General features: G+C 41.8%; 1 long non-coding RNA gene across 1 annotated transcript; it reads left to right on the top strand.

Moving 5' to 3' along the window:
* Nucleotides 1-727: 727 nt before the first annotated feature.
* On the top strand, nucleotides 728-1294 carry LOC107834040 (uncharacterized). The gene is made up of 2 exons (XR_001659825.1): nucleotides 728-955; nucleotides 999-1294. It is a non-coding gene; the product is annotated as an uncharacterized LOC107834040 (long non-coding RNA).
* Nucleotides 1295-5251: the final 3957 nt, after the last annotated feature.

Raw genomic sequence — 5251 nt, 5'->3', positions numbered from 1 at the left:
GGCTTTTACACTTTTGGATAATTTCTCTTTTATCCTTGGCTTTAGCCTGTGAACCAGGACGTCTCAGAAGTCATTGAGTTCTCCCAGTGTTCCCAGTATAATAAATAAATGTTTCATTCTTTCACTTTTTGTGTATTTTTAAATCTCAATCTGAAGTTTTAGTGTATTAATACAGTTTATGTAATGAAATAAAAATAATTTACCCGCTGCTGGCTACGGGAGAAGGACCTCGCTGCAGCAAACAGGAAGGGGCGGGACGGACCGCTGTCAGTCTCTTACCTTATTTGGAAATGGAACCATTGCACTACGGAAGTGGAGGGGGCGCTATTTCCTATATTATCCGTTTCTCCCGTTTTATTTTCTTTTGAAATGTGTGATATATCTTCATCTGTAGGAAGGAGTTTCACTCTCAGCATGTATTTGAACTTCTCTCTTTTATTTACATCAGCTCAGCTCAGTTTTTAACAAATTCTGTAGCTTTCTGTGCACTTCTACTGCCTCTAGTGGTGTGGAGGTGGTAACACAACTAATATAGTTATGTCACTAAATGAGAATATTCTCATTAAGTCTTTATTGTTTATTATTCATTTTTCATTTTCTTAAGGATGTAGAGCTAATTAAATGACCTAAGCAAGACCTCAAAGTGGTTTCAGTTTCTCTCAATGGCCGACCTGTTGAAACTGTGGCAAATATTAAATGAGCTGACTGTCATTCCTGGGCAGCTGAAAACACTGACTATATTTTAAAGAACTGTTCTCAGAGACTCTACCTTTTAAGGAGACCCAGTGATCTTTGAGTAAGCCAACTTGAGCTTGTGTACAAGACAATGTTGCCATCTCCTCGGCTGGTTTGGTCACATGAGCTGCAGACTAACAGAATCTTTTAAGAATAGTTTGAATGGCAGGTATAACAGCAGGTAAATGGTGGTGAAACCAAAACCATCTCTGTCTCAACTGTTTGCTGAAAGAACATGGAAGATGGCAGGAATATTTCAGCAGAGATCATCCATCCTCTTTATTCATCAGTGTGAACCTCTGAGTTCATGAAGGTCTTACTGTGTTCCTCTGGCAATAAGAACATTTATTAGACGTCATTTATTGACAGTGCAATAATTATTCTCAACCAAACTAAATAATATTTACCTATAGCATACTAAGTGTTTTACTCTATTCACAAATTGTTGATAATGTGATTCTATGAATATGATTTATCGTTTTAGAGTCGAAGGAAAATTTCCACCATCTTAGATTAAATAGTTTCATCTTATTTTTTCCTGTACATAAGACTCTACCAACAAAAAATCTCTCAGAATAATATACATGGCACCATAGAAGTAAAAATGTGAATTTTTACTTGTATGTGTTTAACAACCCTGGTTGTATCAACCAGATTTGTTATTCTTCTGTGAACCTAATTCATTTGTTCGTTATTGACTTTTGCTCAATTAAGTTTCTTATGTATACATTGTAAATAGTATTTTTAATATAGTTGATCATGTTGCTTTTCATGTCTCCGTATTTCTTTTGTTCCTCCTATAATTGATGAAGATATATAGATATTATTCATAATGCATAAAAGTATTGTTTATGTCATTTAATTAGCTCTACATCCTTTAAAAAAAGGGGGGAAAATGGCGTTTTATAAGACATTTTATCTTTATTAAAGGTGCCAGTAATACCGGAATTAATAGTAAACAATAAAGACTTTGTGGTATTCTGATTTAGCGATATAGCTATGTTAGCTGTGTTACCACCCCCACGCCACTAGAGGTAGTAGTAGACCCGGAAGGATGCAACGAAGGAGCAAATTTAGAAATAAATAGAAAGCTACAGAATTTAAGAACTGTGAGCTGCACTGAAGTAAATAGAGAAATTCAAATACATGCTGAGAGTGAAACACCTACCTAAAGATGAAGCTATAACACAGATTTCAAAAGAAAATAAAAAACTGGAGACCGCGGATAATATAGGAAATAGCGCCCCCTTGACTTCCGGAGTGCAATGGTCCCATTTCCAAATAAGGTCTGAGACTGACAGCGGTCCGTCCCGCCCCTTCCTGTTTGCTGCAGCGAAGTGAAGTTGGGCTACGTGGGGAGGCGGAGGGTTATGGCGGACAGGGAAGTCATGTTTCTCTGCGCTCCCTAAGTGGTCCCGATTATAAGTTAATTTATGAAGCAAACTACTAGTAAATATCTGACATATCAGTACTCAGCTTGAAGTATGAAGAAAAGCAACAAGTTTATGCCACCTGCAGTCAAAACTCTGCAAGTGCCAATAGAGTCTGCAGCAGCTAACGGGAGAGCGAAGCCGGTACCCCGACCGGCACTCCTGAAAAGAAACACACAAGGAAAAAGAACAAAAGCTACGTCCCAGGAAGAAATGAACACTGGGGCTATTTGAGCGCTATAAGTTCCTTAGGACAGAAAGTAGGTGACCGCATGGAAGAAGTTGGCGCGCAAATGAAGCAGCACCGTGCTATGCTAGCAGCTGTTGCTAAGTCGGTTCAGCTCAACTCAGAGGAACTAAAAGAAAATAGAATTGGAGAAACAAGTGGATACCCTCTCCAGAGAGAACATGCAGTTGAAAGGAGTCCTGAATAGTGAAAGATATTAAAGACGATGGTGCTGCGCTTAAAAGGAAAGAAGTAAAGTCTAGTGAGAACATCCGAGAAGAAGTGGTGGCACTTCTGTGCAAAACTGCACCTGATTTGGCTTCAAAGATGGACGAAGAGGTTGATGTGGTACACAGAGTGGGTGGAAAGGTGGATAACGGACAGACGGATCATCATTCTGTTTGTGAGACGAGCCTGGAGAGACGACATCTGGAGAAGAACTTCTCCCACCTGCAAGGAGGGAGGAGTTCGCTTCTCTGAAGATCTGACACCAGAAGATTGGAAAGCAAGACAAGAAGGCAAAGCTGCGGGCTTCAGGGGCCCGTTTGGTTTCATCGAAGGCAAACGCATCATGGACGTTCCTTCAGCTGGGAACTGAGATACAGCAGGAATGAGCATGGAAAGGTAGTGGACAGTTCTGTTAATGGGACCTCAGGGGGTTTCACTCCTACTCCGTTTGTTCGTCTGGTCCATTTTTCAGATAAAAACCGATTTTTCTTTTGTTTCTTTTAACACAAGGGGACTAAAAAACTCACTTAAACGGAAAGCAGGACAACAAGCACCTTTTTACAGGAAACTCATTCTGATGCATCTGACATGAAGTTCTGGTCGCAGCAATGGGGAGATAAAATCCTCTTCATGGACACACCGACCGGCTGGAGTCGCCACCTGCTCCTTCAGGTGTCCGGGGAAGATTGAGTGGTGAGCGGATGAGGATGGACGTTGGGTCGCCTGTGTTTTGGAAGTTGATAATGTCCCAATAATTTTGTTAAATATTTATGGATATAATAATGATCAATACAATAGAAATCTGTTACATCAAATAACGATGGTTATCAGTTCACTGCTATTTTTCCTACAGATCATATTATAGTTGGAGGGATTGGATGGATGGATCGGTGGCCTTCACTGTTGGTAAAAGAAACTCTAAATCCTATATTTAAAGATTTTGTCAATAACACGAAACTGTTGGACATCTGGAGACACAGTGGAGTCCAACAGTTCACCTGGCAGTTCACCGGAGACGAGATGGAGGAGACTCCGAGAAGAGGCGGAACCAGAGTTGGTTCCAAACCTTAGGGATCAATAAAATATGGTTTTAATTTGAATATTATGGATTAATTACACAATGGACGCTTGAAATTCTTTATTTCTGTTAATCATGATGATTTTTCACTTACAGTGAATGAAATCATGACACAGAAATACCTGGTGAAAGGTTTTTATGGTCCAAAGCTGATTTTAATCTGACAAAAGAGACTCATGGTGGCAGAAATTAAAGTTAAATATAAAAATATATTAGATCTGATGTTAAAAACTGAAATGCAATGTGGAAAGAATGTGAAATAAGAAAATCTATCATGAAATATGTTCAGAATAGAAATAATATAAAAACTCTAAAATGAAACAGAACATCAGAACTATAACGAATAAAATATTCTAAAAATTGAAAGTGTTAACTTTTTGCATATTTGATGATGTCATATTTAATATTTTTAATTGAAATTAATCTCATTGAAATCATCTTATGTTTATTATCATGAATCTGATTCATTCATCGGTTCCTCCTGTGTTTAAAGGTGAAAGGTCACAGCGCTCCAGGTGAACGCTGTTTCCTGTAGGTTTCCATCTGGTCGCCATGACGACGCCTGGCGAGGCTCTGCTGAGGCCTTCGCTGTCTGCAGGGATTTACAGCTCAGATAAAGAGGCACCTTTAATGCATCCCGCTTCACTTCTGGCTCATCCGTTACGCCGACCTTTGACCTCCGAGTGTCTCTCTGCTGTCAGCGATAACAGAGCCAAATAAATCTGAGAGAGGCTCCAGAAGCCGAGGAGATGTTTCCTCCTGAACGGGACTCACAGGGACGCTCCTCTGCCTGAGGTCAGAGGTCATCTCCCTTCCTGCAGAGGAGACAGAGACAAGACGGAGGACCGGAGGGACGAGACGGAGGGACATGTCTGCAGAACAGTGAGAAGACTCAGGCAGGAAAACGTCTCTGACTCCAGGACAGTTGGAGTCCCCGTCCGTTTTCGTCTCCATGTCCCAGCAGAGACGGACACGTCCAGATGGCTGCCAGGATTTCATCCTCATTTCTTTTCATCTGGAAGCAGAGAGCTGCCGGTTTCACCAACCTTTCTGTTCGTTTTGGTTCCTGCTGTGTTTCTGGCTCGTTGATGAGTTTCTGTTTCAGTCAGTTCTGCTTCTCTCTGGTTACTTTGCGGATATTTTTACACCAGAATGAAGAAGCGGGAGCGCGGCTGTTCTCTGCACTTCCTGACGCTCCAGCCTGTTGCTGAGGCGTTCCTCAGGGCTGCTGCCTGGCGCTCCCCTGCTGGAGGGCAGCAGGAGCCAAAGCTGGATCTATCTGGATCTGGAGCCAAATCTGGATCTGGAGCTGGAGCCAAATCTGGAGCTGGAGCCAAAGCTGGAGCTGGATCTGGAGCCAAATCTGGAGCTGGAGCTGGAGCCAAATCTGGATCTGGATCTGGATCTGGAGCCAAAGCTGGAGCTGGAGCTGGAGCTGGATCTGGAGCCAAATCTGGATCTGGATCTGGAGCCAAATCTGGATCTGGATCTGGAGCCAAATCTGGATCTGGATCTGGGGCCAAATCTGGATCTGGATCTGGAGCCAAATCTGGA

The sequence above is a fragment of the Poecilia formosa genome, unplaced genomic scaffold (assembly GCF_000485575.1).
Source record: "Poecilia formosa unplaced genomic scaffold, Poecilia_formosa-5.1.2 Scaffold508, whole genome shotgun sequence".
Taxonomy (NCBI): domain Eukaryota; kingdom Metazoa; phylum Chordata; class Actinopteri; order Cyprinodontiformes; family Poeciliidae; genus Poecilia; species Poecilia formosa.
This window is presented reverse-complemented; position numbering and strand designations above follow the sequence as displayed.